Source organism: Equus przewalskii, chromosome 3 (assembly GCF_037783145.1).
Source record: "Equus przewalskii isolate Varuska chromosome 3, EquPr2, whole genome shotgun sequence".
Taxonomy (NCBI): Eukaryota; Metazoa; Chordata; class Mammalia; order Perissodactyla; family Equidae; genus Equus; species Equus przewalskii.
Genome location: NC_091833.1, coordinates 80,549,716 through 80,574,865, shown reverse-complemented (window position 1 = coordinate 80,574,865; position 25,150 = coordinate 80,549,716).

Below are 25,150 nucleotides of genomic sequence, written 5' to 3'. Positions count from 1 at the left end.
CCCTTCTGAATGAAATTTGTCATATGGTTTTGACTTTGGAACCATGTAAACATGGTTATTAAATGACTTAAAAAACAAAGTTAGGGGCCAGCCCCGTGGTGTAGTGGCTAAGTCCAGTGCATTCTGCTTCAGTAGCCCAGGTTTGTGGGTTCAGATCCCAGGTACAGACCTACACCACCTGCCAGCCATGCTGTGGAGGCATCCCACATACAAAATAGAGGAAGACTGGCACAGATGTTAGCTCAGGGCAAATCTTCCTCAGCAAAAAAGAGGAAAATTGGTAACATATGTTAGCTCAGAGCGAACTTTCCTCACACACACACACACACAAAAATTAATTTAAAAAGAACAATGGAACCCCTAAAAATCTAAACAAAATTGAAACAAGTGAACCTAACTTTACATCAAGTTGGTGCCATGACCAGAGAAGAGCTATTTCAAGCATCCGTGAAAGCAGCATTTAGACTTTACACTTTCTGTGGGAAATCTTAACCTGTATTTCGTTGTTTTATTGATAATTACAATATTGGGATTTCTATTTTCAAACTGTCATTTTTAACAGTACATATGTACATACATCCTAATATAAATATTAATAATTAATAACTATTTATTTGCTTTTTCCTATCTTATATATTTCAATCCTTTATGAAAACAAATAATTATGTTAATTTTATAAAAACCAAAAATTTTAGGGGTCGGCTCCGTGGCCGAGTGGTTAAGTTTGTGTGCTCCGCTGCGGCAGCCCAGGGTTCGGATCCTGGGCGCGGACATGGCACTGCTCGTCAGGCCACGTTGAGGCGGCGTCCCACATCCCACAACTAGAAGGACCTGCAACTAGGATATACAACTGTGTACAGGGGGCTTTGGGGAGATAAAGCAGAAAAAGAAAAAAAAAAAAAAAGGATTGGCAACACTTGTTAGCCCAGGTGCCAATCCTTAAAAAAAAAAAAAATTTTAGCTTGAGAACAGAGATAAAATATAAAATAAAAAATTAAGTGAAATTTCTAATCTTTAATTTAAATAGAAAATATCAGTATGAACTCATTATTCATTTTTCTCTTCCTAAAAAACAGTTATTTTCTAGTTTTGCCAACTGGAAAGGTATAATAACTTACTACCAACAAGCACCTCTAGTGCCCAGATTGCAGTCTCAAAATAGCAAGGAAACAAAGTGTTTGGAGAAATGGCTCTTGCCTAGGAAGTATACACAGTGAGCCTGGGGTATCTTGTTGTGCCTGAGAGCCAAGAAGCTATCAGGTGCTACTAGGGTTATGTCAAAATGACAAAAGAGCCGAACTGAAGAGGCTCTGCTGGCTAAAACTGGCAACAGTGTGAGCCTCAAAAAGAATAACAAAACCATATAATCTAGTTGAGTAAAAGGATGCAGAGAAATTATTCCATTTTTAGAAATTTCTAGAAAAATAGAATCTAATCTATACACAGAAAGCTGAGCAGTGGTTGCGTAGGGCCAGGGATGGAGTGGGAGTAAGACTGACTGCAAAGGGCACAAAGGAACTTTTTGAAGCGATGGAAATGTTCTATATCCTGACTGTGGTGGTAGTTACATAGGTGTAAACAGTTTTCAAAATTCATTCAGTGGTATATTTTTTAAATGAGTGCATTTTATTGCATGCAAATTACACCTCAAGACCTTTTTTTAAAAGGAATAATGACTGCAATGGATAGAAATCAGATATGCAAAAATCTTGGAGTTCTTAGAAATTCTTTAAAAAAAAAATAAAAACCTCTTTGGTCACCAAATTGCTAGGATACCAATTCATTATTCTAAAAATTAATAAATTGATGTTATCATACACTCACTCTGCTTTTGTTATATGGGCGCTAACTCAAAGGTCTTAGTGACTGATGAGGGAAAGTTCTTTACAGAAGAATTGCAGTTATAAGTTCAGAAGAAATGGTAAAATTAGAAGATTACTATTTTTCAATCTTTGATGAAATGATGGATCTAAGCAAAAATCTCGATGGTTGCAAAAACCATTAGTTGAAAGATCAATGAGGAGCCTTATTATTATATATATTGATGGATCAGGTCAAACACTCTGAACCTATGGATCAACAACCAGCATTATGTGCTTCTTGATGTAATACAGTAGAAATATATAGCATCGTGCATGAAGTATCCATGCCTAAATAAATAAACTTGAATCTAAATCAAACCTCTAAATCTAACCATAGGTTGATAGGAAATACTGTAAACTTTGTTTCCATTCCACACTATTGAAATGGTAAAACTTGATATGTCTAACCTTGGCAAGCGTGGTGAAGATGTGGATGGAACTTTGGAAACTATCTCACCCTGCTGATAGGTATACTAATTGGCCCAAGGAATTCAAATTCGATGATCCTTAAACGATGGGGAAAATCTTCTTGCCACTAGATGGTGCTTATTGGCTTTTGAGTAGTTTACTGCGTTGTCTTCTACTACATTGCTGTATTTCTCTTATTACTCCTTGTGCATAATTGGAGGAAGGGATTGGGCACTGGCACTTGAGCCTCACCAAGAAGTTGAAATCCGGATCCAGGCAGCTGTATCTGCTTTCTGGCCATCGCACCATGTTGGCACTGGGGGACACATCTCTGAAGCTTGCTGTCTCCCCAAGACACTTATTTTATTTAGTTCCTTAGCAATATCTATCTCTAGTACTGTATCAAGGGTATTTTTTCTGAGGAATATGTTTTTCAATATTTAATAGCTACATTCTCTATTTAAAATTTTTTTTTTAGTTTGAGATCAAAGTTATAGAAAATGGTACAAAGAAATTTTGTATATGCTTCGCTCAGGACCCAGGTTCCCTGCTTATTAATATTTTACCGTTCTCTCCCTTTCTCTCTTTCCCTGTCTTTCTCATTATCTCACATATATGAATATATAAGACACTATTAGTTAAGTATAATTTTTTAAACCATTTAAGAGTAAGTTGCAGACATGTTGCCTCATTGACCTTATCAACAAGGGCATTATTCTACAAAACTACAGCATACCTATCAAAATCAAAACAGTTCCTCAGGCTGTCCTTGTCTTTTTATAATTATACTGTTTTTGAAGACCGGGTACTTTGTATGACCTTCAATTTGGGTTTCTCATGGTACTTCCTCATGATTAGATTCAAATTATGATTTGAGAGGCAGGAATAACACGAATGGAATGCTATGTTCTCAGTGCATGATATCAGGAGGCACACTGTTAATTCGTACTCCTACTGGTAATATTAACCTTTCTCATTTTGTTTCCCCACAGAAGAACTAATAAAAAAATATTTTGTAGTTATTAATTAACATAATTTGCAAGTGTTTTGTGGGGAGATACTTTGGGACTATGTAAATATCCTTTTTCTCATCAAACTTTCACTCACTATTTTTCCTGAATCAATTCTTACTGTGGTTGTTACCAAATAGTGATTTTCTAATTCTATTATTCCTTCTATTAATTAGCTGCCATTCTACTGTAAGGTAGAATTTTATTTATTCTATTTATTTATTTATTCAATTCTCTATATCAGTATAGACTCATGGATTCCTATTTTATTTAATGGTTTATAATCCGTTACTAATATTATTTATTTTGATGCTCGAATTGTCTCATATTTGGCCAGTGGGAGCCCCTGCTGGTTGAGTCCTGTATCCTTTAACATATTCCCAACATACTTTGAGAGCTTCCTTATTTTCTGGAGCAAGAAGATGTTTCAGACTCATCTTGCACTTTCCTTGGCACAGCCCTGAAACGGGCAACTTATCCAATGAACCATGGTTCCTTTTAATAAAGCATTTAGAAAACAAGATCCGGGTGCTAAGTTTGCTCTTTGCTACAAAGGTATCATTGCTTCCAGGCCTCTAACCAAAAAGAGCCAGGAAACGCATCTATATCTATGCCTATGTCTACATCTATATATTAAAACAACCCTGAGTTCACAGCAATACCTATAATTCTAATCCAATACCATGTAATTTATTCTAGCCTTCTCCCTTTCCATAATTGTACTCCCTTCTCTGACAGTAAGAAAATTGCCTCCCACAAATGACTGGATAAAGAAGATATGATACACACACACACACACACACACACACACACACACACACACACACGGCAATATTATTCAGCCATTAAAAGGGAGGAGATCCTGCCATTAACAACAACAGGAATGGACCTTGAGGGCATTATGCTAAGTGAAATACATCAGACAGAGAAAGACAAATACTGTATGATCTCACTTAAATGCGGAATCTTAAAAAACAAACAAACAAACAAAACTCTTAGAAAAAGAGATAAGATTTGTAGTTACCAGAGGCAGGAAGTGGGAAGAGGGGAAATTGGATGAAGATGGTCAAAAGGTGCAAACTTTCAGTTATAAGATAAATAAGTACTAGGAATGTAATGTACAACACAATGACTATAGTTAACATTACTATATGGTATATATGAAAGTTAAGAGAGTAAATCCTAAGAGTTCTCGTCACAAGGAAAAATATATATATACATATTTTTAAATTTATATCAGATGATGAATTTTAACTAAACTTATTGTGGTAATAATTTTTCCATATAAGTAAAATCATTATGCTGTACACCTTAAACTTATACACTGATGTATGTTAATTATATCTCAGTAAAACTGGAACAAAAACCATTTTGGAGCAGAAAGAAAGAAGGAAGGAAGGAAGGAAAGAAAGAAAGAGAGAGATAGAGAGAAAGAAAGAAGGAAGGAAGGAAGAAAAGGAAGGAAGGGAAGGAAGGAAGGAAGGAAGAAAAGAAAGGGAAAGAAAGAAAGAAAAAGACAGAAAGAGAAAAGGAAGGAAGGAAAGAAGAAAGAAGGAAGGAAAGAAAATTGTCTCGCATTATCAAAATATTTATTTTCCCTGTAGGTACCCAATATCCAGGTCAAGTGAGACATCTCCTACATTTCTTTGGCTGACTCCACCAGGCCAAATTCACAGGTTACCTCCTCAGCCCCAGCTCTGCCATAGCTGCTAGGTACACTACTTTAGTCCCTCTGATCCCAAACAGTCCCTAGTCATTCATGATTCCTCCCTCCCCCTCATTGTGCACATATGATCAACCCCAAGCCCTGCCTCCTAACTGTTTCCTGAATCTGTCTCCTTCCCTATATTCTTTCTACATGATTGTATGACTGGGAAAACTGTATCAAATGCCTAGAAATTGTTGATGTAGTTGAGGGAGCTAGTATATTTTTTTCCCTCTCCCTCTAATGTTTTTTGGCTAATGACCAATTATTAAGGGCCTTATTAACCATGGTTAAAGAGCAACATTTTCCCCAGGCCATACTTGTTCTCTTTCTAATAATTATTTGGAGCGCCCAAAAATTGGACAGGAGAAGTTAAGCCCTGGTCTTAGCCCACAAAGTAGAGTGATGCTCAGATGCTAGAACTGTTCTGATTGAAGGATGAAGTGGCAGATGAGAGGCCCATCTCTTTCCATTCAGCCTCACTGATGATGCAACATCTTCTAGCTTCCAGTCCTAACCTGTAAAGGGCAAAACTGAAAGCTCAGCTCTTCTCTGCTATGCTGACAAGTATTAAATTCAGCATTAATGGCTACAAACTAATTGCTGAGTTACTACGGGTAGGTGAGTGCAGCTCAGGTTGATGCTGTGCCCACCTTTCTGGTAGTTTGCTCGAGTCCAGTTAACTGTATCTGTCTTTTAGCTACTTTGGATTGTCAATGACCCTGCCTTATCACCTCATAGTTGATCTAAGAGGTGTAGGTAGGCTAGGATTGGGAAAAGCGTCTTTTCTCCTCATTATAAAAGAAATCATTACATTCTGGGAATTTTGGAAAAATGAAAATAAAATGAAGAAAACAAAAATTACGCCAAATACTACAACTCTCTGATATAATTTCTTGAAGTTTTTTCTGTGCTGTTATAAAACAAACTTGAGATTATAATGTGTTTATTTTTGTATCTTATTCTTTCTTAATATTATCAGATAATCATTCTTTCATTTCATTCAAAATTGCTTGAAACATCATTAATAAAAACATAGATGTGTCCTAATTTAACAATGTCCTAATTTTTTACATTGAAGTTGTTTCTATTTTTTTACAATTAGAAATATTACTGGAATAAACATTTGTGTACTTTAATCTTTGTCCACATTGATAAATATTTTCTGTGGTTAGATTACCAGATGCAGAATATCTGGCCCAAAGTCTATGAGCACAGTTAAGCTTCTGGAGCATATTGTCAAATTGTTTTCCAAAAAGCTTGATGTAATTTACACTTTCATCAGCCATGTATGAACGTGAGTGCCTTTCTCACTCCGACACAACTGCATCTTAGAGGACAGGATAAGAAGTAAGAATAGGATGATAAAAAGGAAGATAAATGGAAAAGAGAACTCAAGTAGTTGCTTGAGGAAGAAGATTCATTTCTAACTTCTATCTTTCTACACAAGGATACGATGGTGATATTTAACCATTCTTATCTTCTCGAGAGCTATTAGTCTTATCCTGTGTATACATCTAGGCAAAGAGAAGATCCTAAATGGTAAGATGCTCTGGAGAGGTTGGACATTCAGCTTTATCATTTGGTAGGAAGATGAAGGAAATTGATTGCCCAAGCTGGACACTTTAGAGCATCCTCCTTCCCTCCTCCTCTCTCACATTTGATCAATCAACAAACCCAGCCACTCTGCCTCCTCTCTATCTCTCACTACCTCTTCACCTCTCTCAGTTTCTCCAGTTCAGACTGTCATCCTTCACCTGAATAAATGCAATAGCCCCCTAACAGATCTCTCTCAAATCATCCTTCACATAGAGTAATCTGCCCAAAGCACAACTCCAGCCATCTCATCCCCCCTGTTTAAACACCCTCAAGGATACCTCATTGCTCACAGAATAATGATCAAGCTCTTTATCCTGAAGACAAAGGTCTACTGACCTATTCCCCACCTGTCACTACTGCTTCATCTCTCACTTTCTCCTGCCTTGAGCCTTATACTTCATCGATAGCAAGCTATTTATAGTTACTGCCCAAATACCATTCTATTTCTTGCCTCTAATTTGCTCATCCCCACTACCCAACATACATTCTCCCCACCCCACCCCAAGTAATGGCCAGGATACATCTTATTCTTCTTCAAAAATAGTAATTGCCCCTCCTCGGGGAAATATCCTACTTCCCTGCTCGACAGATCAGATTTGCCACCTGATTTTTTTTCAGCTGGGAATGTCTGAGCACAGTTATGTTTGCCACTTCCAAGTATAAGCTTTAAGAGTCAGGCTGTGGCTTGCTATGCTCTTTTTTTTTCCCCCTTGAAATGAGATCAGTAATGTTCCAGGTGGAGGCTGCTTCATCAGCCTGGATCCTAAAGTGAGGACAATATGGACTATCTGCAATGGATGTGAGTGAGAAACAAACCTTTGTTGCTGCAAACCACTAAGATTTTGGAGTTAGTTGTTATTGTGCATAAAGAATCTTATCCTAACCGATATACTTGCCATCTCCTGATTATCCTTTCCTACAGGGTACTACTTTTAGTGAGGTTCTATGGTAGGAGTATGGCTGCCCATTACTTGAAGATATAAATAAACTTCCTGTTTGGGGAAGCCACCATTGCATGAGTTTTGGCAGGTGGCAGTTTCTGCCTCCCACTAAGGAAGGTGAAAAGAACCAATACTTCTCCTCCCAGATTCCTCACAGCTAGGGAATAAGCATGTGACCTAAGTTCCAAATAACCTAAGTCATTTGGAAGCTCCCTACTCAGAAATTTGAGTCTTGATACAAAGAAGCAACAACAGTATATCAAGCATTATTTCTGTTGCTGGTGGCAGCAGCTAGTGTCCAGTGGAGTGACAGCAGTGAGAGCAGAGTCAAGGGGTGTAACAGTGAGTGTTTAGTTGTGGCAAGATAAGCAAACTGTTGTGGTGCTGAGGTCTGGCTGTCTTCCAGGCTGCCTAGTGCCCTCATTCCTGCTCATTTTCTGATCCTGCTTTTCCAGTGTTCCTAACAATTTTTCGATGTACCTCATATTCTTCCATTCAACCCATTTTTGTCTTAAATTACCAGAGTTGTTTTCTGCTGTCTGCAACCAAAAATCTTATTCCTACTAATTCCCAGGGCTCCAAGTGACCTGGTTCCACATGGAGTCACATTTTAAAAGCCCAATCCTGCATCCTAAAAGAATTTTAAAAAGAGTCCCAATCTTTATCTAATGTCTCTAAAGAACCTTAAAAGGGATCCTACTTATGACCTGTATTCACCCACACTTATTCATACTTTTGCCTCATCTACCTCCACCTGGGAAGGTTTCTCACACTTCGAGCTTCCCTGGAGACACCCACTTGCAACCCGCCCACTCTGCCCACCTGGACTGCCCAGCTCTGGGACTTCTTTTCCTCTTCCTCTCTTTCTCTCCCAGCTCTTTGTTATCTAGATCATCTTACCCTGTCTAGTTAGGGCCTTATATATTTTATTTCACCTCCCAGACCTTGCTTCTCTCTGCTTATTTTTTCAATTCTGCATCACCAATTCTGCAAAAGGTCTGGGAATCAAGCTGGCCAAGACAAACTCCCGTTAAAGTACAGGTGGCAAGATGGCAGCCCACTAACCACATCCAGCCCTGCAACTTAATTTCTGTTGTAAAGTGTTGTTTAAGCTGTAGAATGTTGTGCTTATCTTTATTGAGTTACTTGCCAAGAGTTAACAGTGTGAGAATTTCACCTAAAAATCTGGATTTCCAGATCTTCTGAAAAATCGAAAGACCTGGCAATATTGGGATTCTCCATGGTAAGAATCAACCGGAGTTTGGGAGCAGCCGCCCCCTTTTGTGAGGCATCACTCCAGTTCTCCATCATCCCATCCCAGTTTTCCTCACTCAAATTACCTTTCTGGCTCCTGTGGGCATTTGAATTTGCAACCCCTGCTCTCCAGGGTACGCCAGGAAGGATAGCAAGCATCTGTGAGTTGAAAGAGCATATCTTCTTTAGAGATGGGGGCATAGAGTGGAAGGAAAGATACAGGAGGGGAACACTTACACATTGTAAATCCTGTGTTGCTACAATAGGAGAAAAGGGGGAGAGACTGATGAAAGAAGAAATGTACAGGAGAAAGTAAGGCAGCTTCAGAGTGTGTAGTGGGTGGGGGGCAAGGCAAATGGATTAAGGTGCCTAGCTGGTGAGAAGAATAAAAGTACAATGTTAAAATTCTTCCAGGAGCTTGTATTTTGGAGAATGTCTCTCTCTTCTTATCCTCCACCCCTGCCAACCTGACTCCCTTCTCTGTACTTGAAAGCTGTCGTCCTTGAAGTCCCTCTGAGCTGCAGAGGAAGAGGTATAACACTCATAAGCAAGAAGCAAACTGCATTTGATTCCACTTTAAATGTATGGGGGAGAAAGCTTTTGAAAGGAATCATAAGGCAAAATATTTTGAAAAGCATATTTACCTTCCAAAGCTTGCTTGTATTTCTTTTAATCCCAATTTTCATATGCGTGTTAGATTTGTTTAAAGTTAGAGGCATCTAAATTATCAAACAATTGAACTAAAATTTTTTACACCAAACTCACTGTTTTCTCACAACTTTACAAGTTTTTCACTGAGAAAACTTACTTGAGGTCTATATCTCTACAGTATTACCTACATCTGTACATGAAACAAGGTTTCAACTTTTTAATACTTCACAGGTTGTGAGTGAAAACAAAATAGCAGATTTCAGGCTGGTAGAGAAAAAAATGTACGGTAATGTTTAAGGAAGAGAAGGGTCAATGAAACACTGGACTGTGAAGGAACTCCACTTTAACATGTCACTCTCTGAAAAAAATTCAGGGATTTTACTATTTGTAGTAATATAATCACATTCATGCTTTTCAGGGGATATCTAAGTGTTGAACATAGCTTAGATGGAAAAGAAGGAGAGGAAAGTTGAGAGTGAAGAAATGCTGTGTTTCATGTCTGTTGCATGTACTTAAAACAAAGAATTTATAAATGGCAAACTTGGGTTACTTTAGTATTGTTTCCATTTCTTCTCTTGTCATTTTATTCTCCTTTCTTGTATTGTTTATTTTGTATATTGTAATCATAGACAGTAGAATTTTTTTAGAAACTGATTTCTTGAAAGTACAATGATATAACTGTTTTGGAGAATAACTGGGAACAGCTAGTTAGTTTGAAGATACACATACCATATGACCCAGAATTTCCTCCTATAGGTAAATACCCTAGAGAAACTGTTGCACATTATCATATGGAAACCTGTCCAAGTGTGTACCTGCGGTATCGTTCATTATAGCCTCTATTAATAGTAGAATGGACAAATGAATTATGGCCTATTCACTGAACAGAACACCATACACTAATGAAAAGGAATGAACTAGGGCTACAAGTTTCTTTATGGGGAAATCTCACAAAAGTAATGTTGAAGGGAAAAACAGATTGCAAAAAAACCCACAGTGTAACAGTATAGCAGCATTTGAAACAGTGTAGCATAGTCATGCAGATACTCTGGAGTCAGACTGCTGAATTCAAACCCATCTCTACTATTTACTAACTATGTGACCTCGGCAAGTCACTTAACCTCTATTGGCCTCCATTTCCTTATCTGTAAAGTGGGGATAATAATTGCTTCTACTTCATATGGTCATTGTGAAAATGAAAATGAGTTAGTACTAAAGTACAAGAAGAATACATGGTATCACTATTTTTCATACAGTGTATATTCAGCCTAAAATTATACACAAAATACTGTGTATTATGTAAGAATGTATATATGTTAGGAAAAGCACATATACATCAATGGGAATGAAAATACAAAATCATGACAGCAGTTGTCTCCTGGACAGAAGGATATTTCTTGAGCTGTGGTGGATACATGATTGTTTGTTAGTATACTTCTTATGCCTTTGTGTATGGCTGAATTAGATAAATTTTAAATCAAATGATTGAAATGTACTTTTTAAACTATACATACAGTGTAACCAAATTTCTGAAAAATTGGAAAATAGAGGAAAAATCACCCCAAATTACACCATTTTAACCCACAATTTAAAAAATTGTGATTCTTTCAACATCTGAGTGAGGTTGATGAATAAGAATGCTGTTTCTACAGCATTATTCATAATAGCCAAAATCAACTCAAATGGCCATCTTAAGCAAATGGCTAAACAAAATATGGTATATCCATACAATGGAAGGAAATTCAGCAATAAAAAAGGAATGAAAGACTGATGATATATGTTACAACTTGGATGAAATTCAAAAACATTACTCTCAGTAAAAGGAACCAGAAACAAAAGACCACATATTGTATAATTCCATTTATATGAAATGTCTGGAAAGGCCAAAAACGTGCCAAAATAGATTAGTGGTTGCCTGAGGCTGTGGCGGAGGGAACAGGGAGAGACTGCAAATGAGTACCAAAGATTTTTAGGGGGTGATGGAAATATTCAATGATTGGATGGTGGTGATGGTTGCACGACTTAGTGTATTTACTAAAACTCCTTGAATTGTACACCTAAAATGAGTGAATGTTATTATATGTAACTTAAATGTCAAAAACTCCTTTAAAAAACAGTGTTTATAGAAGAAATACTTATGCTTGGGAGAGAGGGGAAGGAATGTTATTTCAGTTTATAGACATGAACATGGAAATCTATAAATCTGAAAAAGGACCCAGAACCTTATCCCATTAAACGATGTCAGTAGAAACCTTCCAGGTAGGTTGAGGTGGAGGCTGAAAGCAAAGGTTCCTTTCTGTCAGGGTCTCAGGGAGGATGCCACCCTGTAGGAAGACCCTTAACAGCATGGAACAGCCATAGTAGAAAAAAAAAATAGTAATGGTTTCTCTTGTTAGGCAGAGAGAAATCTGAAGATGGTGCTCCCTGTTTTTCATGTTCTGTGGGTGACTTACAGGAGACTCAAAAGTTCCTGCATGCCCTGATTTGGGGAGGGTGGGCACCAAGGCCTGAGAAAAAGAGTAAACTGAAAGAAGCCTGGAGATTAGGATTCTGGGACCAAATATCATGTATATGTTTATGATCCCCAAATTTACATCTCTAACTTAGATCTCGAATTAACTCTAGGCTCCCATCTCCAGTGGCCAACTTGATATCTACCCTGGGTTATTGCACAGAAATATCAAACTAAACAGCCTCAAATGGCAATCTTGATTTCTAGAACCCCAAACCCCCATCCTACCACTCTCCCAGGTTGCTACCCACCCCCCTCCCCCCATACACAGCCACTGTCCCAGACTCCTCAGTACATGGAATTCACTTTCTCTATCTCCAGTGCCACCACCTGTTCTTGGCCACCATCATTTTTCTCCTGGACAAAGCAACAACCTCTTAACTGGCCTCTCTGCTTCCACTTTTGCTTTCTTCCAACTCATCCTCCATACAACAGTGAAACTTGTTTTCTTAAATGTAAATTGGGTCCTGTCACTCAAATTCTTAAAACTCTTCAATAGCCTCCCATTGTGTGTGGAATAAATGCAAACTCCTTAGCTTGCCTGGTGAGGCCCTGAATAACCTGGCTCCTGCCCAAGTCCCCATTGCACTACCTGGCATTCTTCCCCTAACTGCATTTATTCACATTTGTTCTTTAGATTTTCACATTTCCTGAGCTCTTCTCATTTCGAGGATTTGGCACTTACTGTTCCTTTGATTTGTATGGCTCTTCTGCCTTCTCATCCTTCGCATTTCAGCTTAAATATGCCTCTCTCAAAGTCACCTTCTCCGCTCACTCTGTGAAAGGTAGCCTCCCTTTTTATTCTCCGCCTTCATCCCTTTTTTGTTGTCTTCATAGCACTTCTCACAATTTGCAACTATTATGGGTTGGTTTACTTATATTTTAGGCTGCTTTTCTTATGAGAATGGAAACGCTATGAACCATATGCTGTTTATTATTGTAGCCCCAGCATCCAGCATAATACCTGGAATGTCGTAGAGGCTCCACAAAGATTTGTTGAAAGAAAGCACTTAGAAAAACACTTGAATATTTCCCCCTATTGTTCAATTTTCAGAAAGAAACAGATTTTCTTGGCTGTTTCAGGACTATTTTGATTACAAGTAACGGAAGCCCATTTAAGCCTAAATAAAAGGGAGATTTATTATGCAGACACGGGGTTCTTTCAGGAAGCTGAAGGGCAAAGGAACAGGTGTGTGTTAGGAAAGAACCCAAAACAGGAACTGGGGTAATTTAAGGGACCCAAGGATTTTACCCTACCTGCAAGCTAGCTAGTTAGCCTACCATGATTTCATGCATTCTGACAGAAGACACAAGCTTCCTGCATTAGAGACAAAAAACAATGTATCATTCATACCAATGGTAGTAGCCAGTGTATCAACATTTGCACTGGTTCCAACCTCCAATTCCCACAGGATGACATGAAGAGAGCCAGGTGGTGCTTACACATCCAGTGGGCTGTGTTACAGGTGAGAAATTCCTAATTTAGGAAACCCAAATCTTTTTATAATGGGCAGTATGCATGCCTGACCTTGGCCCTGGAGAAAAGACATTATCTTTATCACATCGGATAGTAAACAAACCTGCTCTTTGCTCTAGGGAGAGACAATATCTCTATATTTCAAGGCTGTTTACTATATAAACATCCTTGAAAAAATAATCCAGAACAAGGGCAGTTAGTGCCTCACTCACAAGATATGCAGAAATGCAAGAGATCCAGGGAGAAATGTCTCCCACCAAGAGGTGGGGGAGGGGGAGAGGACGAGCTAAGCAGAAAAAACTACAGACATCCACCATCTGTACGTCTCTAGACTGTAGTAGCTTTTAGAATGGTTAAGGGAATAAGTTTAGCACTTTTCACAAATGAATTCACAGAATATTTACTAATTTGTATGTTATAAAACCTTTACCATTAGATCTGTTTTTCTTAAGAAAAACACTGCTATCTCTTTCTAAAAGGTATAGAATATTTTGAAAACAATATTAACATGTTTTCACAACTACTGGTATGGAGGAGAACAGTTTAAATTCCTGGCAACGATGCATTTGAAATAATTCTTTAAAAATAGTTTCTCTCTTTTTTCTGTTTCTGTTTTTTAAAGAGAAGATTGTGGCAAAGGGTCAAGTGGGGTATTGTTTTATATTTTTCCTGCGTAAGGGAATCTGAACTATTCTGGTTCTGTATGAATAAAAACAAACCTTGGAACATTTACTGCTATCTTTAAAAGAAATTCGAGGCAGTACTAAGGGAGTTAAATGCCCCTATTTAATTCCCCATAACCATTTCAAATATTTTTAAACTATATTTGTACATGAATTTGAAATTCTGATTACCCAGAATTCTGTGGATGAAGAAAGTCATACAGTCTTAGGAAATAAACCAGGAGTCAAGGCTTACTGCTACCAGAGTAACCTTATTCCACAATTTTGCTTTGATCAATGACTGTAGAATGGTAGTTATAAACAAATCAATGATTGATTCATTGTTTCTTCAGTTATACTTGTTGATACATTTGTCTTGGATGATGAGACCATAAAATATTGGGCTTAAATCAGTTTAATTCATTTTATGGAGAACTTAGCATAGCAACTAAGCACTTAAATGCTTGCTAAATTTAAAAAACGTTCTTCAAATCAATTACAGAAACACAATTTCATTTTATTTTATCAATTAATTAATTAATTATTGCTGAAGAAGATTTGCCCTGAGCTGACACGTGTGCCAGTCTTACTCTATTTTGTAGGTGGGTGGCCACCACAGCTTTGCTGTCAGCAAGTGGTGTAAGTCCGCACCCAGGGACCACACCTGGGCCACCAAAGCAGAGTGCATTGAAGTTAGCCGGTAGGCCACGTGGCCAGCCCTGAAACCATGATTTTAGGTCTTAATGAAAAGTAAATATTTAGAAGCACCCTTCCCTCTAATTCAGCATTAATACTTTTTTATTGTCTTCCTGTCTCTGAAATTTAAGAAAAATAATTCCCTTTTCCCCATGTTTCTCCCATTTCTAACCCAAGAGAAAATCAAACCTATTTCAGCCATATTTAAGCAGTAGAGCTAATCTGTAATAGCAAATCTAAATAGAACAAATTACGTATTATTTTTCATGTGATGAAATATGTTCTTAAACTAGAGAATTATTTCAATCAACAAAGGCTTATTAGAAACTGCATGTAGGGGCTGGCCCAGTGGTGCACTGGTTAAGTTCGCACGTTCTGCTTCAGCAGCTTGGGGTTCTCCCATTTGGATCCCGGGTGTGGACATGGCACTGCTTGGCAAGCCATGCTGTGGTAGAATCCCAGATATAAAGTAGAGGAATATGGCATGGATGTCAGTTCAGGGCCAGTCTTCCTCAGCGAAAAGAGGAGGATTGGCCCAGATGTTAGCTCAGGGTTAATCGTCCTCAAAAAAAAAAAGAAAAAAAGAAAGAAACTACATGCAGGACACTAAGCTTGTTTAATGAGAAGAGTGAGAAAAGTAAAAACAACAACAACATAACTTCATATTCTTTAATATTTCAGAATATGAAATGCCATTAATCTGCTATCATTACTATAAAATTTAGCTACTATTTATTTAGATAAGTGAGTTTTTGTACAGCGCTATTTAAAGCGTGGAACTGTTTGTTACTGCTGCGTGATAAGTACAGAAATTGAGACTAAGCATTTAGAAACTTTTATAGCAGTTTGACAGAGTAATTTTCTGTATGTTGAACCTAATAATAAAAAATTTAGGCTTCAATTTTGTTTATCATTTTAAATTTAATTTTTCTAGGAATTCATTTTTACTGTATTTTACAAAAGTATCATTTTCCTACAGCTTGGAAATAAAAATTAGAAAACTGGTCCTTACCACAGATAGTTTTCGAAGCTCCGTTTTAGCGTAAAGCATTATAAAGTCATCTAATATTAGGGCTGCTCTTAAGTGGTTACTGGGCACTCCAGCAGTATGATAGGATTAGAGGTTTCTTTTACCAAACATACTAGATTTATTGACTGTTACGTGTGTGTTGAGAACCCAAAATATTTGAGGTGTCCGATGAAGTTGTGCTCTAGGATCCTGTTCGCCTCCGTCCCCGGGCTCAGCTTGCTCTACCCCAGTGGACTAACATTAGTCAGCCTAATAATACGTGAGTCTACTGTTACCTCCCCCGAGAATCTGGAATTGGGATGCTGAGAGACTGAATGATTAGGTCATAGTGGGCACATGAACTCAAATGTCAACAGTTGTTACAACACCAAACCACATGGAAGCCACATGGAAGCTGATGTTGTGAGGGGAACACAGAAGCCATGAGTAAGCAGAAGTTTTGAGAGACTAAGCAGGATGGAGCAACTGACAAACATGCAAGAGGCGGAGGAGAGGAATCTTCTTCAACTGTAATTCAAATCACGTCACTCTTTGGTTCAAAATGCTCCCTTTTCTTCTCGTCTTACTCAGAGCAAAAAGTCAAAGTTTTTACAACTGCCTGCTAGGCCCTATAGAATCGTTGCTCACCTCTCTGACTTCGTCTCCCGTGACTCCTCCCCTCACTCACTCCAGTTGAGCCACACAGATCTTGTTCTTCCTTGAAACCAGGCACATTGTGGCCTCGGGGCCTCTGTATGTGCTATTCTGCTTGGCATGTTCTTCCCTAGTTATCTGCATACCTTGCTCTCTTACCTCCTTCAGACCTTTGCTCAAATGCCTTCTCTGCCACGCCCTCCCTGACCACTCTATTTAAAATTGCAACCCCACCCCCACCCCTCTCCTTATCTTCTTCCCTGATTTATTTTTCCCCACGGCACTATCATCATGTGGCATATTATACATTTTACTTACGTATTTATTGTCTGCTGCCCATCACTAACATGTAAGCTCCATGAGGTCAGGTCTTTTCACTCTCTTTTAGCCTTTGCAATACGCCCAATGCCTACAACAGCTCCTGGTACATAGTAAGTACTCAATAAATATGTTGGCTAAATGAATGAATGAATGACTCAAGGAAATGGAAGACCTTGCCATCGTTTCTTACTTTGTAGTGCTAGTCCTGAAGTGGCCTGGTTACTCTATCACCTATCATCAGATATTATAATACCACTTCTTCTTCTTTTTTTTTTGCTGAGGAAGATTCACCCTGAGCTAACATCTGTCACCAGTTTTCCTCTTTTTGCTTGAGGAAGATTGGCCCAAAGCTAACAACTGTTGCCAGTCATCCTCTATGTTGTATATGGGTCATCGTCACAGCATGGCCACTGATGAGTGGTGTAAGTCCATGCCTGGGAACCGAACCCAGGCTGCCAAAGCAGAGCATACTGAACTTAAAAACTAGGCCACCAGGCTGGCCCCATAATACTACTTTTGCGTAGCTCCTCCTTTTTTCTTTTTGATTTTTGTTTTTTAATCATGTAAATATTTACATGGTTCCAAAGTCAAAACTAAGTTATAAGATAAACTCAAGATGAATTCTATTTCTATGCCCTCCACTCTGTTTCCTTCTTCCCCATTTGGTCACCATTTTTATTGATTTTTTTTTTTTTTTGAGAAAGATTAGCCCTGAGCTAATATCTGCCGCCAATCCTCCTCTTTTCTTTGCTGAGGAAGATTGTCCCTGAGCTAACATCCATGCCCATCTTCCTCTACTTTATATGTGGGATGTCTGCCACAGCATGGCTTGGTAAGCAGTGCATAGGTCCACATCTGGGATCCAAACTGGTGAACCCTGGCCCGCCACAGCAGAGAGTGCAAACTTAACCACTGCGCCACTGGGCCAGCCCCAGATTTTTGGTTTATTCTTCTATTGTTTCTTTTTGCAAATATAAGCATATATGTATATATTTTATATCCCTCCCCACTTCTTACAATGAATGCAGCATGCCATCAGCACCATTCGGAACCAGTTATCCTGGAGACATATGGAGATCTGCCTCTTTCCTTTTTACTGAGCCATAGTCCTCTGTTGTGTGGATGTATCATACTTTTGCCAACTAGTCCCATATTGATAACATTTGGATTACTCTTAGTCTTTTACTATTGCAAATAATGGCATAATAAATAGCCTTGAGCATAGGTCTGTTTATATTTTTGCCAGTTTACTTTTGCAATAGATTCTCAGAAGTGAGATGAGTGAAAAACCTCCTTTTTTAATGGAGGTAATTCGAGTGGTTTTCTGTTCATTACAACCCAGAAGTCAATATTAAGACAGCTACCTAATCGTGAAGTCTCAAATTATACTGCTTCTGGGAATTCTTATTATCCTAGACAGAAGGAATCTACATCTATTCCCCTAATACTCTCTCAAAAAAAAAAAAAAAACCTGAAAAGAAAAATTAAAGGAAAAAACCCCCACAGAAACCCCTCGTATTCTCTCTTGTCCACATTGCTCACATGATACTTTTCACATGTGGCTAGGTATATGTAGTTATCTGTGTATATCTCATCTCTTCAAGTGGATAATAAGCTGCTGCAGAGCAAGAAGCACATTCCTTATGACCTTTATCATCTCTGGCCCCTGACAGTGTATCTTGAACTAGTAACAATGACTGAATGAATAAATACAGTAGGTCAATCCAGCACATGATGGTGCCCCATATAAAAGTGTCCATTTAGAGTTATGCCTCACATAACACACCAGAATAAATCTCAGGTGAGCTAAAAAGTTGAATGTAAAGATCATAAGAAACTATAAGAGAGCCAGGCCCAATGGCCTGGTGGTTAAAGTTTGGTGCGCTCTGCTTGGGCAGCCTGGGTTTGGTTCCTGGGTGTGGAACCACACCTCTTGTCTGTCAGTAGCCATCCTGTGGCAGCAGCTCACATAGCAGAACCAGAAAGACTAACAACTATACACAACTATGTACTGGGGCTTTGAGGGAGGGAAAGGAAGAGAAAAGTTGGAAGATTGGCAACAGACGTTATCTTAGGGTGAATCTTCTCCTGCAAAAAAAAACCCAAAAAAACCTCCAGAAACTATAAGGAAAAAAGAAGTGACATTTATCATTCGTGTGGAGGTCAGGGAAAGGACTCTCTGAACTTTGTGCCGTTAAACTAGACTGATCCAATAAAGCTGAGCTTGGAGCCCTCCAGGACAACTTTTTGGATCGTCTCACATAGCTCCTCACCATGTTCTCTGCTCATAGTACCAATTCCAGCTGATGCCACTGCTGGGCTGGTCCTTCAAGGGATTATTGAATGTTCTTGCCCAAATCTAAGGCTCCAGAGTCAAGCCATTGCTACAGTCATGTGGAAGGTCTGGCAACTACATTATTGTGTGCAGGGAGCACATCGGCTGCTGTGTGGAGGTGGTGACCTTTGTTAGCCTTTTGGCTGAGTGTAGGAGGAGTTGTTTTTCCTACTTGGACTCTAATAGGCTACGCCCACTCTTGGAGGGGACCTTGTGCAACATTATGATGTAGCTCTGAATGCATCTGAGGTGGAGAGGTAGCAACGCATCTCTTTTATCCTGCCTGTCAGAGAGGTGGGAGAAATTCATTTCCTTCCATGCAGTCTGCAATCCCATCTTTGAAAGACATACACACTCCCCCACTATCCCATAGTATACATAACCCTCTCCCTGCCAGGATGAGCACAGTCAGCACCATGATCTGTCCTGCTGTCAATGCACAGTGAAATTTTGGTGGTTTTCTCAAGAGCTGTCTATAAATAATACCACATCATAACTTGGGTCCAATATTCAAGGACTCAGAGGATGCTTAAGCAGAACTCCTAAGTGATAGCTGTGCATGACTTAAGGTTGCCTAAATACCTGGCCACACCTCCTGATCAACTGACCTGGGCCTCAAAAACAGGCAATAGTAAAAGCTCAAACATTTAGGAGAATGGTGGTAATAGAAAACAGGAAACAAGACTTCCATTAATGTGAGTAGACAACCATGCCAACAGATAGAGCAGCTCTGTTTGAACTGTGAGCCACCACTCCATGTGCAGGTGCCCTATCTGAGGTAAACCATACCCACTGATAACAGGGGAACCACCTGTGCCACGCCCTACTCCTCATCTCTTTCCTGCCCTGCCCAACACCCTACCCTCATTTCTCTAGACTGGAGTGCAGATGTGAGATGAGGGCTATCTGGTTTCCAGGGACTTTGGGGAGCCGGAATTTATTTACACATCTACACAACGGCGGACTCTTGCGTATCAGAGAGCTTTGCAGATTGGGCCCTGGTCCAGCATATCTGGTTACCAACTTGTCCCAAGGCTAGAAACTCACAACCCTGCCAGGCAACAGCATCACTGGCCCTTTAAATGCAACTGTTCCTCCTACGCAACGTGCTACAGAGGGCATGGAAAGGCAACTGCCTACAATCACTTAGTTTTTAGCACATGCCAAGAATCACCCTCTCATCTACTATTGAACCCACTGCTCCTTGCTCTCTTCTGTTTCCCTGGCTCAATACTTTGTCTTTTGATATCTGCTTCCAGGCTTCCTTATTTCAGGACTGGATCAAATTTTCCTTCTCTCGTGTATAGACCTAGGACTCTTGCCACTGAATTTTGACTCTTAACTTCATGTTTTGTTGATTTGGGTGGTACTACTGCCCTGGGTAAGAGACTCTCTCCACTAACTTCTGTCCCATAAAACCCCTACAGGCGGGACTAGTTGACCAGTCTTTCCAATGAGCAGCTCAGATGCTGAAGCTTCATCTTAGCAAACTGCTGACTGGGGGGTCTTCAGGCCTCCCCCACTCACCTCTCCAGCACCTGAAGTACTGTTTAAGCAAACGGCCTTCCAAAAATGGAAGTCTTTTGAGCAAGAGATAAAGGAATTACCTCCTTCTCTAAGAAACAGATTGTTTCAATATGTTGGGTCCCAGAGGTGCTGAGACTTCAAAACTGGCAAACTTGCTCTTAGCATGAGATGACTGACTTGTTAGGTATCATAAAGGCAGTAACCCTTGCCCTCAATTGTCCCCCAAGCCTCATCCCAGATGGTAGCTGACTGAGGTACCAATACTCTTTTAGGAAATCAACAGAGAACACATTTTGGTCATGGACTATCGGGGATTGTGAGTGCAGATTCTGAAGTCAGCCCACCTGTGTTCAAATCCAGTTCTACTACTTCCTGGCTATGGGATCTTGGGAAATTATTTACCTTCTCTGCCTGAGTTTCCTCATTTGTATAATAGAGATGATGATACAAATAGCAGCAACCTCAAAGTACTATAGTGAGTTTTAAATGAATTATTACATATCATAAAAGTGGTCAATAATTGTTACCTACTATAATTATTGGGCCAATTCAGAAAGACCTGGATATATACAGAGTTAAATTTCCAGGGTACACATAACTTTGTTTACATAAAGATGATGACAGCTAAGAAAGAAAATTTCTAGACATGCTTCAGCAAATTGAATAGTTGATGATGTCTTTCAATCTGTGTAATATTCCAGGAGTATCCCAAAGACTCGGGAATGAAATATTCTACAACTTCCTAGATAGAAGAGTAATTATAAAAATATCTCAATGACAGTTTAATTTACTTTAGCTTAATATGAGCCTATATTCATAGTCTACCATCTCTATAGCATCTCTAAGTCAATTCTTGGAATGACATATTATAAATCTTAGATCAAGATTATTGGGATTTGTTTTATTGGCTTGGAGATTTGGGTGATTCTTAATACTTTTTCTGCTATCTTTGAATAGTAGGTTCTCTAGAACATCATGGATATTCAGAAGTGGTTCATATTCCACTTTTCCAACTTCATTGTCCTGCTTGTATACTACTTAAAGAAAAGAGGAAATAATAAATGTTATTTAACAATCTTATCTTCCCACTTGCTACCACAAAAAGGGTGGGAGATAAGGTATTGTTTCCTTTGACACAGCAGCCTCGTAAGAGTTCAAAAATCTGTTCACCTCTGCCCTGATCATTGACCTCCCCGCCCCTACAGCAATATAACACATGCCCCCAACAGTGTGATAGGGGGCACCCTCTGGCCAGAGGTCCTCCCTAGGGAAGTGATGCATGCCATTGTGGCCACTTTTGAGGAATCTCATAACTGTAAGCTCTGATGGATGCTGACTGGAAAGACTCTAGGTCCAAATCCCGGGCCTCTCTTCTGTTTTGCCCCAAAGATTTCAATTCACAATCTCTTATATACCTATCCTTTAAAGATCCTAGGATTCCTTCTTAAAATTGCACGTGTCAGGACAGTGAACAAGAGGTCCCTTGATAGACCAGAGGGAGGTACATCCTGGGGAAGGATGCTGGTGAGGAATAAGTGAGAGAGGACACATAGGAAATGACCAGCCAAGTGTGTGCTTGTGAAGATAAAACAGATATTGGGTAGTAAAGGTTTCTTTGAAGAATTTGAGCATTTTTTAAACAAATGCAAATATTTCTGTAAGTGCCTAGCAATTTCTGTACTACTTTTGGGCAGGTGCTCATTCAAGCACACACACATGCATACAAAAAACACACACACATCTTGACTTAGGATTTTAGGACTGCTAAATATCTTTAAGCCATTGGGTAATAGTTTTTCACTCTAAATACTTTTAGTGGTTTGTAATATTTTCCACTTGGTCAGGAGTTTCACCAAGAGCTAACATGCAAGTAGGAGCAAGTTATGGAAAGGGCCACACCTACTTAGAAAAGAAGCGACTCCTTCATCAGCAACAAAGCAAGCTTATGGTAAAAGACACCTGAAAAACTAGTTGGGATAACTGTGACACATACCACAGACACCTACCTATCTACATAAGACAGTCCCTTTCAGAGTGACTTTTTATAAAACACGCTCTAACACTTCTGAGTCACCAGAGAAAACAATATCATAGTTAACCTGAAAGAGAAGGACCCTCGCAAAGTTTAAGATAGGATGGAAACATTCTTGTCCTCATTCTTCTCAGTGAGAACCTAAGACTTCCTCTCCTCAGCAATTCTTAAGGGCTGTTGGCACTCAGGAAGTGGAGAATGACCTAGTTTTGAGGCTGACATATATAGTGTAACATGTTGCTCTTTTGGAAGAGGAAAATGTAATTAAAAAAATCAACCATTCAATATTATTAGGAATTTCTATTTTCATGATTTGAGATACAACAAACACATTTATCTGAAATTCTCTGTTAGGAGGCTTCACTTGACCTAAATCTACTCATTCACTCAACATGTACTGAGCACCTACCATAAGGTAGGCACTGGCGATACAGCCGTAAACCCTGGTCTCACACAGTTCACATTCCACTGGGGAGAGAGAGACAATAAACAAAGAAAGAAAGAGATGGTGTGTCTGAGGAAAAATGAAATAATCTAAGAGGACGGGGAATGATAGGGATGCTATTTTACGAGGGTCATAATAATGACGATGGTGAACTTAGGTAGTGATATTTGAGCTGAGACCTGAATGAAGGGAAAGAATCAGTAATGTGACAATGTGGAGGAAGATTACATCTTAGACAGAGGGAATAGCAAGTGCAAAGTTCCTAAAGTAAAAACTTGCTTGGCATGTTTGAAGAACATCAAAAAGGCCAGTGTGGCTGGAGGAGAGGGATGGAGGGGAAGAGTGGTAGTCAATGAGATACTTGCAGAAGTTGCCAAGTATCCAGTCTTATTGGCTAGGGAAAGGACTTGGGATTTTAATCACGTTGGGAAGCACACAGAGGATTCCTAGCAGGAGAGCGGTAATCTGATTTACACAAAGGATCATCTGGTTGCTGTGTGCATCACAGACTGTAAGCAGCAAAGTGGAAGAGCCCATTAAGAGGGTACCACAGTAAGCTAGACAAGAAAAGACAGCAAGTTGAACTAGAGTTGTACTAGTGGAGGTGCTAAGAAGTACTCAGACATATTTTGAGTACAGAGTTAGCATGATCTGCTTAAGGTTCAGAGATTAAGACAAGCACCACATTTGTGGTATAGCTGGAATCTGCCATCAGGCCTTCTGATTCTTCATTCATTGCTCCACATTACACCAACCTCTCCTCGCCCTGTGGAATATTAGCATTTAACTTTATAATGTCATATGAACTATTCTTTTCAAGGAATATATTTGAAGTGTTCTCGTTACAGAACCTGGCTAATGAGAATTTATTTCACAAACCACTAAATGCAAGTGAAAAGTGCTATATGTGAAGCAGTCATGATGTTTAACCCTCTAGCAACTAGTTCAGACATGTCAAGAGACAGCAATGATATTTAGATGTGCATTATATAGATAATACATATTACTTCACAATTATTGTGTATTAGCCAACAAAGACATCCTTTGACTAGGTTTGCATAGCTAGGAAAATAGTCAGCAAATTTGAAAATACTCAATGCTTTTTTTTCACTATGAATAAACATCTATCTGGTCCTTGACCTGTCAGAATTTACATTCTTTTGTTTTTCCTTTTCAGGAAAATTAGCCCTGAGCTAACTTCTGCCAGTCCTCCTCTTTTTGCTGAGGAAGACTGACCCTGAGCTAACATCCGTGCCCATCTTCCTCTACTTTATACGTGGAATGCCTACCACAGCATGGCTTGCCAAGGGGTGCCACGTCCACACCCAGGATCCCAACTGGCGAACCCCAGGCGGTGGAAGCGGAACCTGCGCACTTAACCCCTGCACTACCAGTGGCCCCCACATTCTTCTCAACTTTCAACAAACCAGGTATTGAATGTCCACCGTGTCAGATACTATACTAGACATGGGAAACAAAAATGAATGATCCCTTTTCATCACGTATACAGACAAAAACAAACAAAAAACTTAGAAGACAGAAAAAGAAGCAATTTTTTAAAAGTGCAAACGTCTGTTGAAAATTATTGATCAGGTGATGCTAAAGTAAACAGAACAACTAGATCTTTGTAGAATTGTCAGGGAAAGGTTTCCTGGATGGCTGAGTACAAGTTTTAAGAGAAGGAATCAGATTTGGCAGGCAGAACATTCTAGGCAAGGAAAATACAGCACAGAAAGGATAAAGGGTGGAAGCAAGTAAGCCATGGCATATAAGCCCACACCCAAGTGTAATAGAACTGGATCATTACTGGCTAAGGGTGGAGGAGGCAATTAGAGGAAAGCTGGAAACACAAGTAGCTCACCACTGACATCTGAAGAACAACGAATGTGGTCAAAACAAAGCATCTGAGTATTTTTTGTTTTGTTTTGCCATCAGTGGTACACATACCTGGTGCCACTGAAGGCAGATCTTTACATTCATACATCTTTCAGCATTCATCCGTATATGTCATGTTAAGTACTTTTGTATACAACTTTATATACTTTTAATA